General features: G+C 31.5%; 1 protein-coding gene across 1 annotated transcript in view; it reads left to right on the top strand.

Annotated features, from left to right (window-relative positions):
• The window catches only part of LOC144478931 (potassium voltage-gated channel protein Shaw), a 63,396-nt gene that overhangs the window by 9,816 nt on the left and 40,989 nt on the right, over positions 1-12,591 (top strand). The window lies entirely within an intron of this gene.

Below are 12,591 nucleotides of genomic sequence, written 5' to 3'. Positions count from 1 at the left end.
TGTTACATTATACAGGATCCATTGCCTTGTATTATAAGCATTATGCTTCGGATCATTGTCTTGTAAAAAGATATAGTTGTCTTGTAGTTGCATTTTATTTGCACTAGCTTGAATATGTATTTTTAAAATATTGATGTATAATTTATGATCTATGATACCATCGATAAAATGTAGGGATCCAACCCCATTCGCACTCATACAGCCCCAAACTGTGGCCGATCCTCCGCCATGCTTTAAAGTCGCCTGCAAGTTTTCTTTTTCATGCTCGGTATTTTTTTTCCTCCATACCGTACATCGTCCATCTGATCCGAATATGTAAAATTTACTTTCATCAGTAAATATTACACGGTTCCAATACTCCATTGGAACGTTTACATATTCTTTTGCGAATTGCAGTCGCTTCTATCTATTAGTTTCGTTCACAAAATATTTCTTACGAGCTACTCTGCCATGATATCCTCTATCCCGTAGAAAAGTACGCACTGTACTGCTGCAGACACTGATACTAAGGACACTTTCAAGTTCAGCTGCAATTTTTGCCGCACTAATCTTTGGATTTTGTTTTATTTTACGCATTATCCATCGGTCGATGTATTCATTTATTAATCGTTTACGTCCGCACCTTGCTTTATTCTTTAAAGTTTTTCGATTTTCATATCTGTCAATGATGCCTTGAATTGTAGACTTCGGTCTATTCATAATTTCCGAAATCTCTCATAATGTTTTACACTTATTATGCAGATTTATAATAATTTTTCTTTCACTTTCAGTCGTTTCCTTTCCTTTTCGTCCTATTTTAGGACTACTAACGTTACGTAACTTAAATATAGAGCACTATTTGTTCTGATAAGGTCTCTAGACATACTGATGATATTTATGTTGACATTCCATGGATTATCAGATACTTGTCATGTATACGGTAACGGAAAGCGTCATAGAACAGGAACTGTACGAATACTTATTACGCGTATATTTCAGTCTACATTTAAGCTTTTTGCTAATAGTTTTATAAACACTATAAATAAACAATTTCTTTTTCATGACATTTGATCAAAAGATATCAAAGAATATGTACACATCTTTTTTGTTAACATTTATTTGTAATAAACAAAGTTCTATAATGTTTCTGTTGATATTGATTGCTGTACGAATACTTTTTACACCCACTGTACATGTACAGTTGCTCCCAAATGTAATCGGACACTAGTGTATCGTTTACTTCTACGCGATATATTTAAATAAATATACATGGAGAAGAAATAATGCCAAAATGCGACGAACTTTCGATTTAATATAAAACGTTATCTATGTAATTGAAAAAATATAAAAAGGGCATTTAATTTTCTCGCCACATATAATTTAAATGCGGCTGAATTAGCACAACTCGGATTTAAAATGCAGAACGGAGGATGCAGTACAGTTTTGACTTTCGAACCACGAAAATCTAACTTAGCTTGCAATTTTATTAGAAAGTATATGTTCGTAAAAGAACTGTTAAAAAGTGTGCGTTGAGGAAAATTATGCGATTGTAATTACATGATCTTATGCCGAATCGCTCGAATCATTCTGTGAAGGAAGAAAAATTTACTTTTAAGAATTATTCAAAAATATTTCGTTTGACAAAAATTCTCTATCTCCAAAACAGTTTTATTTATAATAAAAATCATAAATAAAATAGCTATTATTTTAGTTCACGTTTTTTCAAATTCGATCACTGCTCCAAAGTGATGTCAACGCAATGTTAAGGCCAAACATATACCACTACAATTACAGATTCTTTTATTTCCTACGGCGCCGTATCTATGAATAAATTATCACTTTTCGTAAAAAGCAGTGACAACTGTCAGAACAATTATTCACCAGACTACACATATTCCGTACAAAGATTAAATGAAAACAGAAGACCGGACTTAAATCGACGAAGAAAACTACGAAAGTGTCCTCGCGGGTGTATATGCGAATGTGAAAGTTGAACGCGCGACTCTCGGCTTTGCATTTCGGGATTCACGTTATAGAGTACGATCTTACGCTGGAATGGTACTGCTAGGCGCTTAGCGTGTTATTTTATGACAGCTGCGAAAACAGTGCATCGCTTAATCCTTTTCAATTTGACCCGAGATTCTAGACTTCGCGTTCACTTACTGGAACGGGAAATTTAGGACGGAACGTATGTAGCTTGTCCAGGATGGGTGACATGTTTGTTCCACTTCCTTCGTGACCAGGTTATTTATTTCCACGTGTTATTTTATCCTTCGGAGATTCGATGTGTACACATCTGACAAACGTTGCGTCTAAGTGATTTGAGCTCGGTATGACACCTGCTACATGTGCTATCGACATTTGTTCTCGCTCTTTTCGCACGTTTTACTGCAATTTTATTTCGAAATACGTTTATGCATTCATAATTTAATCATATCCGGATTTCACAACTACTACACTTTTTATCCTTGCGATATCAACATTTCCTAGCTTGATACAGATCTGGGAAAATATAGTAAATAGGATGTAAATATTTTTATTTTCTCACGTGTATAGTTACATATGAAAATAGTATCGTGAAATAAGTATTTCGTTAAAATATAGAGAAATAATATTTCATCAAATAATAATATTTCACAGAATAATGGTTAAAATAATTGTACTGCAACTAATAGTATTTCAAATGAGAAGTTTTTGCCCTGTAGCTTTTTATAGTAGCATGTACTTTTATTAATAACATAAGACATTTATATTGTTTGTAAATGAAATTATCGACACATAAGACGTTCATTTTTTGTGTAAATAACTGGAAACATTATAAAAGAGTAACTTATATAAAAAACTGATTTATTTTGTAACATATTTTTTAATGATTTCATTGGGGTATTAAAATGGTTAAAAACCTTAAAATTTTATCTTTAATCTATTCATTTTTGACATAAATGCATAAATATGTATACATGAATTTTTAGTTTTTTTACATGAGAATTATTAATAAAATATTTATTTATAACGTTTACGAACATTTCCGCTTTTTTCATAATATGTTACCATAAGTATAAGAAAAATCCATATATTCATCATATAGTTTATATAGTTTCAATTAAAACTTATTATTAACTCGAAAATTCATAAAAATATTTTATTTTTATTCTGCAAGAACGAAAGGGAATATTTATTACGAATTAACATTGTTTGAGTAGTAGATAGAATATACAGTAACATTATTTAGTTCTCAACTTCCGTCGACGTTCAAGTGGGTGTGGATTTTTCAGATTAGATCGACGTACGTAACGATTAAAAAATAAATTGGAAAAAGTACTGCTGTCATACGGCCTCTCTGCCATTTAGCGCTGGCTCATCGAACCCTCCCATTTCTGTCCACCACTGTGTACCGAGGTTAATCGTTCCTAAATACTTGATTCCGTCAGTCTGACGCGCCACTGGCACGGTGAAATTTTATTCGTGCATCGCAGTTTTACGCAAATTTTATAACCACTCGAATATTCAACAACAAGGTCATTCTCATGTTACGTGAAAATATAAAATCCCTAAAAATGAATCTTCCGCTCGCTGAAGTTTGTTCCCAAAATTTGATTTTTATCATATAACACAATTTCCGAAATATTTGGAACGCTACTTGTTTAATGAGTGCAACCAATTTGCTGTTATTATATTGTTCTACTAATTACGACGAAACTTTCAGTGTCTATTTGTGTGTTATCCCTTATTATCATATACTGTGTCATATAATACACAAGAAATATTTAAAAACGTGTAATGGATGGACCCTGCTCATTGTGATTTAGACTTAATTAAGTTAGGAGAGTGTTATAAGTTATTCTAACTGCTTTAAATGTGTCCGAACTTATCCCATTAAATACCCATCCATTGATTACTGTTAATCAATATTACGTAACCTTACTGACTTTATTTCTTCTCCCTTTGGTGGTGGTGAATCTTAAAAGGTTTTACGTGCTCTAATTATAACAAGACCAATAAATTATAACGATGCTATATCGAGGTCTAATTTCTGTTATCTATTGAAAAGAACGTTGCTTGAACAATAATTCGATTTAGAAAAAGTATAAGTAGATCTTTGTAAATCGTAAAGAAAACCAAACCAAGATTGCTGAAATTATATAAATAAATTATTAGTACACACTTGTACAAAACAAACAATAAAATGATGAAAAATGAGAAACTGCTTGGTTATGGCAAATTGATTAACGTATCATATGATTTAGTAAAATAAAACTAATTCCTATCTATCTCCTGTCATGAGTATAATTCTTTTCATGCTCGGTATTGATCTTTGTATGGAATTTCTCTTTGCATAATGGAAATGTTATTACATTGTCATTTTCAACAACTTGCGAATGGAGAAACTTGTGAAAGTTTAGTAACGAATAATTAATTATTTTGCTACAAAAGCTGCATATATTGAAAATATTCTTAAATTTTTATTAAATACCACTATGAAAAATGCACAATTTGAACATGTCTTTGTAAAAGAAGTGATTTTTCTTTAATTAATGTCTTCATTAACTCCCGATTATGTTAACTCGATTAAGTTACACTTAGGCTTTTATTAAATGATCAATTTTTAATATATTTTTAACAATTTTGCTTAAGAGAGAATTATACGATAATAACAGCATGTCAGCCTTTTGCAGTTTACACTATGTTAACTCCATAACGAACACATTTTATCTACTTACGTTATTCCCATTTTATATGATTTAATACATCTTGTGCATAAAAATTGAGTGTGTATTAACTTGTACAACACTTACCTTCCCAATTACATTTTAAATGTAACAGAATTTAGTAAGGAAAAACCTATTTTTGAAGGGTACATGTGATTTTAATACTATACAATACAAACGTACTAAATGTACTAAGGCAACTTCAACGTGATAATCTTTCTAAGTTTCAGGGTATATTATCTTACCATATTGGAAAATTGATCCCAGACTTTATGACTTCTACTTTTTTAACGTGAAGTATATCTTTCTTGTAAAGATTCTAGTAGGGGTTGCAATCAGACATGTACTAAATGCGTACTTAAAATTACTCATAACCTTTAAAGTCTAGTATATCGATAATGATATAAAGTCTTCACACGTCTTTAAAACATCCATAACTTCGTTAATTTGAGTAACAAATGTCTTATTGTTACTTTTGTAAATCAATATAAGACAACTGGTTTTAGTTCTCCGTAAATCTAGTATTAATCTGCTTCTGGATATCAGTTGAAGAAAGACTCTTTGTCATTTTCGAGAAATATAATACATAGAACGTGTATAGGAGGCTGAATCTATGATACATATATCGGAGAAACATTTCCCGTAGTCAAAACTCGATAAAGCGTACTATTTGAACCGCACATCCGAAAACTTCGACGTTTTAACACTGAGCAGGAATTAGAGCGTGCTTATACGCTCTAAGTTACGTGTGATGGAGGCGACATACCAAACGACATTGCTGAATTAGTTTATCCAGTTTTCACTATCAGAAACAAATATATAACAGAGGAGATGGAAGTTTTAGCACCGTTTTAGTATAACACGGTCGCTTCTATCGCATTGCTCACATTTCATAACGTAACACGCATTAGCATCTATACTATCCTTATTTTAACCGGTTAGCTGTTGCGATCTTTTTGAAAAGGGTGTAAGTTACAGTAATTATGCTATGCAAATTAATTTTCTTCGTATTCTGTTTAAATACACCCCTTATATAAAATATATAATTTAATCATAAATATTAAAATGAATATTTTTAAAATATATAATTTAATATACAACATCAAAGTAATCTAATGAAGAATACCAATTAACTGTTTTTGATGAGTGTATTCGTATAACGTATACTCGTCATATATTAGTAATGGCAAAATTTTCTGTTATGTTGAACATACATACATTTTAATAAATAATATCTGTCGAAATAACGAAACTATTTAATTGCTTATAAAATATCGGAATCTATATTGAAACCAATATTCTTTTTTAAACAATAACCATTTTATTGATTTTACAATTTTTTCTTTGAACTGATGGCTTTGCTATGAACAGAAATCTTAAATTTAAAACAAAAATGCATTATTTCTGATTACATAAATTGCTAACACAAGCATAGTTTTTGAACGACTTAACGTCTTGATCTACAATTTCTCATAGAATTTGGCATTTCTTGAATAATATAGTAAATTTTTGATCAATTGGTCGCCCCTTGGATTATCACTCAGGATGGTTCGTGCGTTGTAATTTCGTCTATCGGTGATGCATCTTTCGGACTGACTGATGAACTACTCTACTTGATGTGCTTTACAGAGCAGCTTCTCAAACCTTCCTACGGTGTTTGCGAAGGTTTACAAATAGTGTTGATGGTGTTCGGGTGACATAGATTCTACTAAAAAATTACGTGCATACCTACACAAACTGCGCTGTAACACAGTAGTATACGGTTCAATTTATTAGGTTGGAAACTATGAAACGGGTGTTTTTGTTTCGTCTGTGTTCAGCTGCGGCGCCCGTTTCATAGTTTCCAACCTAATGCATGTAGTTCATTCAAATGTCGAATCTTGACCGTCGCTTCTGGATGTACCATATTTATTTTACTTTTTAATTTTTATTCTATCTCCTAATATTCAATAAAGATTTGATATTTATTTCAAAAATTTTGTCAATAAAATTACCTTTGAAATTTACCTGTAAGTTCTTAGGAAATGTAAATTAAATTGCCAAAGTTGTTTTTGGCAGCGAAAACTCCGGAAGACCGCCCGCAGGGAACAGTAATTGGCATCTCTACTCTAAATGATTTCTATGAAGAAGTCGTTCGAACTGTATTTTATTCGAGTGTTTTACGTATTTTTTAAGTAAAAAAAACATTCTGTTTTGTTATTTTCTTTTTCCACTGCATACATATCCTTGCTAAAATTTTAATTGGCACACTGCACAGTCTTCGAAGAAGAGTTTGTATGAATATGTACTTATCGATTCTCAGTTTTTCTGTTTAAAAGTACTGTTTTTCGTATGGCCGAGCTACGACTATGGCCTACGCTTGCTGCCACAATCAGTTGCATAGCACAGCTGCATAACTAGGGCGTGGATACAGCAGTGCGAGTGGTCACGAATCCGAGTCCTTATCGTCACTACTATCCGGCGAGGTAGAGCTTTAGGAATCGCCGACTGTTTTCGTTCTCTAACTGGCTGCTCTCTGAATGGCTTCAAAAGATATGTAGATATGCAAATATACATAGCCAACTGAACTATTGCGAATATTAATGCAGATATTATTGTAAACGTCTTGATCAAATGCATACAATAGTAACAAATAGAAACTGTAATAATGAAAATACAGGTCTTGCACACCAAATTCATGCTTTCGCAGGTCTCCTTTACATTTCTTGAAACTAAATTTATCCAATTCCAAGCAGAGTTGGTCATTAATCTATTACATTTTGATGATTACTCCAATCGATTGGTGAAAGTAATAATAATTATAAACATTAATTATGTAATTATCATAGGAAGTAATAACCATGCACAAAGTTTGTAATCTATAATTATTAGTCAGTATTTGATGATATTGATGGATTTATCTTATACCTTATGTAGTGTGGCCTAAAAATGTGTAACAATCCTGGAATGGGGAATACCTGAGGTAATTTCGAGCAATTTTTGCTTTTACAAAAATATTCCCCGTGGCATCGTTAACGAGTTATTGACGAAAAACATTGACTAATAAAAAGCGAAATTGGCTGGCGTTAGACGACTGAGCCAACGAGCAGTTGAAGCCCAGTATCGCTCATTGGTTCGGCCGTCTTACGACAGTGGAGCTTGTCTCTCATTGATAATTATTTCTTGTTAATAATTCGTTAACGATGCCTCGGAGAACATTTTTGTTACGGAGAAAATTACTTCAAATGGTCTCAGGAACTTCTCATTCCATGATTGCAATTTACTTTTGGGACACCCTGTACATTTTATAATATACTATGCTACATATACGAGGTGTACGAAAAGTCACTCGCAATCGCAAAATGAGGGGTTCCTCAGGTCTTTAGAAGCAACTGTTTCATTTTCAAACATTTTCTTGGAGGCATCGTTAAGGAATTATTAATGAAAAACAATGAGTCATCTACAAAACATGGATCCTAAACACAAATTTTTCAGGACGAGATAGTACTACGTCACTCCAGCACCTTAATCTCACACAAATTTCATAAGCTAGACAACGATATAAATAGCGCCCTTCATAAAAAATAAAGCGGTCTGTATTTCTACCTCGAGGAGAGAGTATCGTTGTTCTGCCCGATCCTGATCTAACTTCGTGTACGGGTAGCTTTTAAGTCGCGCCTAGTGAAGTAATACATACTACGAAGTACGGAACAATTAGCCTACTCTACGGATAGATAATTGACCCTACTAATTTTCAAATCAAATACCCCCTTTTGCAAATCGAAGCGATTTCATGAGTATCGAGAGTTAAATTATATACAAAAAATAAAAATAAACGTACATTAAAAAAATATATATTAATATTTGAAGTTATAGTAAATATAACTACAAATGTTTTTTGAAAATTGCTTCGGAGATTACTGTAGACTGTTGTCACGGAAAGCCTTCTTAACACTTTGCTGACCGGCGATTTTACACACTTTTGCTGACCAAAATTTTACAAATTTTTGGAATTTTACTAAAATTGTGATAAAAACCTAAGTACCAAGAAAAGTAATTTTTTTTTGTTATAAAGCGGACACGACGAAACACGATACGCCAAGTTTTTGCAATATTCTATATCGCCTTGGGTGTCACAAATTAAAATAGATAATGCAAGTGCAATGACGAGTCACCGGTCAGCAAAGTTATAAGATACAATTTTAGTGTTATCATGGTGGTCAGGCATGATTCACTTTGCTACTTCGACCATTTTCAATGGTGACCAAATTTGATTTTCTACAATTTTATTTAATTATTTTGTCTCACAAATGAAAGTATACGTAGGTACTATTAACCTATAAACTGCGGACACGATGCCATACGGAGTCACTAATATTGCACCGTATTTTATAGAGTAAGTAGTTCTCTTTCATCTGACTCGATTTATGAGAAACAATATCTCGCGAGGAAAATTATTTACGGTGGAGTCTACACCATCTGACAACATATTAAATTTTCCAAGTATGTTCTCTCACACATCGAGTCAGATGAAAGGCAACCATATAGCATCGCTTCGGTAGTTTGAGGATTAAATAAATATTTTAAGTTCATTGTCACATACCTACATATATGTAATATTAAATAAAATGTTTTTGTACAATAAATTTACACCGGCTTAAAATAACTTGACAAAACAAAATATTATAGACAAATTTCGTTCGCAAAAACATTCATTTGATCTACGAATAGGTGAATTTTATTATCAAAACGTTGAATCCAATTTACAAAATGGTGTGTATACAATAATTTGTGAAAGAATGAATTTGGAGTGTAGATTCTGGTATCGATATAACACTTTGACTCTTAATCGAGTATTTTAAAAAATTCCATAAAATCAAAGTAGTTTATTTAATGGAACAAAAAGTGAGAAATTCATATGTATGTTAATCAGTACTTTTTAAACATTCTTGCTTGTCTCAATCTCTAACCATTCTTATATTGAACACGCTACCATCAAGTTTTGATCGTCGTGGAAGTATATTGTTTTTTATTTTTAATACGTGAAGTTTTCTCATCCTTGAAAATATAGAAAAAGTTATAATAATATGATGAAAGAAGCTCACGTAATTTGTATTTATATTCAGAGGATTGACAAAAAATAACTCATTCATAAGGTACTTTATCATGCTTTACGTAAACAAATTCAGTTTCTTAGTACGTATTTCTTTATAAAAGGTTCCTTCTTAAAGATATACAATATTAATATTCAAAATGATTCCTAACCCTTTGCAGTCGGAGCCATTTTAACTGGAAATCCATAATAGCTTTTGATACTTATAGTGTTTCCATTTTATATAATATATTATGGAATTGAATTTTGTGACTCGTGCAACAGTCAACAGCTTTTAGCAATTTTCTAAATATAAGTCAATTTGTTAAAAATTATTTTGGAACGTGGCATTATAATTTTTAGCGGCGCTTTAGAGTCGCAATTCGACTGCAAAGAATTAAACATAATAACAACTCATCTGATCTGAGGCTACTATATCATTTGAAAATTTAACCTCTTCAGGGATGACTTTTTATAATAGTGAATAAATCTATTTAATTGTATCTTTTTTATTCATCATCCATTTCATTTTATTCGATGAGGTTTTGTTAGTAGTGCTGAGGGATTCTGTGGAGACTAGTTTTATAACTGATTCTCGATTTCTTTACGCTCAGCATAATCATAATTTTAAGAAAACTAAATGTACACATACGTGGCAGTATCCCGGAAGTGGTTACACAACATATGAATCTATAAAGAATATATATTCAGTCCTCGCGTATTCTCTTTTAAAATCACAAGAGCTATGTATTCATAAAAAATTCAATACTCCTCGAAATCACTCTCCAATTCTACTTGAATTTGAAATATATTTTTTACGGTACGAATTAAAGCTACATTATACATGCAGAGTCAGTTATACAAATATTTTGTTGGTACTCGTGTATTCTCTCAGAATTCGATAAATTTTGAATATAAAACGACGCTTTCAAGGGTTATTTACGTGCGAGTTATTTAAGTATCAAACTGATGACTGAGTTACCGTAAAATTATGAAAGCTTTAGCATTCTGTGTCAAACGATCGAAATTTCGTTCACGTATGCGGACCCACGTGACTATAAATAGGCACACATGAATCTCGTTTTACACAAAACATTTTTCCTCTGTGTTTTTTTTTATACTCGTTCTATTGATAGTCACACGATATTTCTATATATTTGATTCGCGCTCACGCGGCTCTTTACACGCGTTTTATTTACTTTCATACGGCTGCGAAAACGTTTATCGACTGTGGGAGTCAATAACGAGCAAAGTGTCGATATGAAAAAGAAGAATACTATTTGTTCGCATCCCGAATACTTTCTGATACATCAACAATTGTAGATGCGAACCGAAGATTATGATTTTCAGAAGAGAAAATCGAATGTGTTTGTATATGTGACTTTAAATTTGACTTTATATTTAACTTGACTGCCTATGTACTGATTGAGGTCAAATAGTGATTGAGTTATTACTATTCGATTGCAAATTCTGAACGTTATTACGGTTGCGCGAACGAGGTGCACTTTTCTTTTATTGAATTTATTAGACGACCATAGTGATTATCTTTACAGTAACCTTACGAATCAATTTTTACACAATTTTCTACATGTTACACATTTAGCATATACGAATCTTTTTCTGCAAACGCTTATATGTATATTCCACAAAGAAAACTAAGAAAAAAATGTAATGATATTTAAGTGGCCATAATAATGTAATAGTTATAATTATCACACAAATATTTAATAAATATATAACAAAGCTGTCGCAATATCAATACATTTTTATGATACAGCAACTGCAGTAAAAAACGCTAATAAATCTCCGATTTTAGGAAGACTATATTATAGACTATGCTCAAGTTGGATGGAGTCGGAACAAAGCATGATTGAGTAGGGGGTGAACCTCATAAGATTTCCATATATGGACATTTTGGAAGCATATCGACCGTTTTTCCGTACTATCCATATAAAACCCTGAATTCAAGCTCACTTCCAATGGTATTAAATAAAAAAACGGAAAGGAAACGACGTTGGGATGAATCACGATTGTCATATTTTCCTATCATAAAACCTCAATAACAGTTTTATGTAAATAACGTTTAAAAATAGACTGTGTATACGTATGCATATTTTATATGCCAAAGCATTGAAATTATATAATAAGCATGTATAAAATACATTTAAAATATGTGAAAAAAATGTGTGACATCTAAACAAAATTTTTTAAATGTAGAATGCTATAATGCAGGAAAACAAAATGATAATGAAATGTAATATAATATAATACGACATAATACAATATACTATGATGTAATACGATATAATGAGATGTAATATAATATACTATACTATTTATTTATATGTATCAAATACTGGAATCAATTTCTTTATAAAAAACGTGTTGCGACAAGAAAATGTATGCAGTTATTTAAGAAGAAACTATTAATGATCTTGAAACTATGGAAAAAAGACATTTTAAAAATACAGCCCGTTTAAGAAACTAACCACGTGATACCATTCAAATTACACACAAAAAATCTGTTACTCGCACAAGATTAAAGGAGACAATATAGATTTCAAAAGTTTCTAGATTACATCTAGTAATCTAAAAAAACTAACTTGTTATATTATTAGATATATCCTAAACTTGTAAAAAATATAATTGACTTTTGTTTGTATTTTTAATGTATAAGCTTACAGCAAATAATACTTAATTTTAATAATTGCACCTGCTCTAAAAATATTAGGACACCTGTTGATTTAGTATAAATTGTAATTTTTAATTCAATTTACATAGTGATTTATGTTTCGTATTAAGTATTATGGCATCGTATCGTCGTAAGTACAC

Source organism: Augochlora pura, chromosome 3 (genome assembly GCF_028453695.1).
Source record: "Augochlora pura isolate Apur16 chromosome 3, APUR_v2.2.1, whole genome shotgun sequence".
Taxonomy (NCBI): Eukaryota; Metazoa; Arthropoda; class Insecta; order Hymenoptera; family Halictidae; genus Augochlora; species Augochlora pura.
Note: the sequence above shows the minus strand (reverse complement) of the source record. Positions and strands in the feature narration are given on the sequence as shown.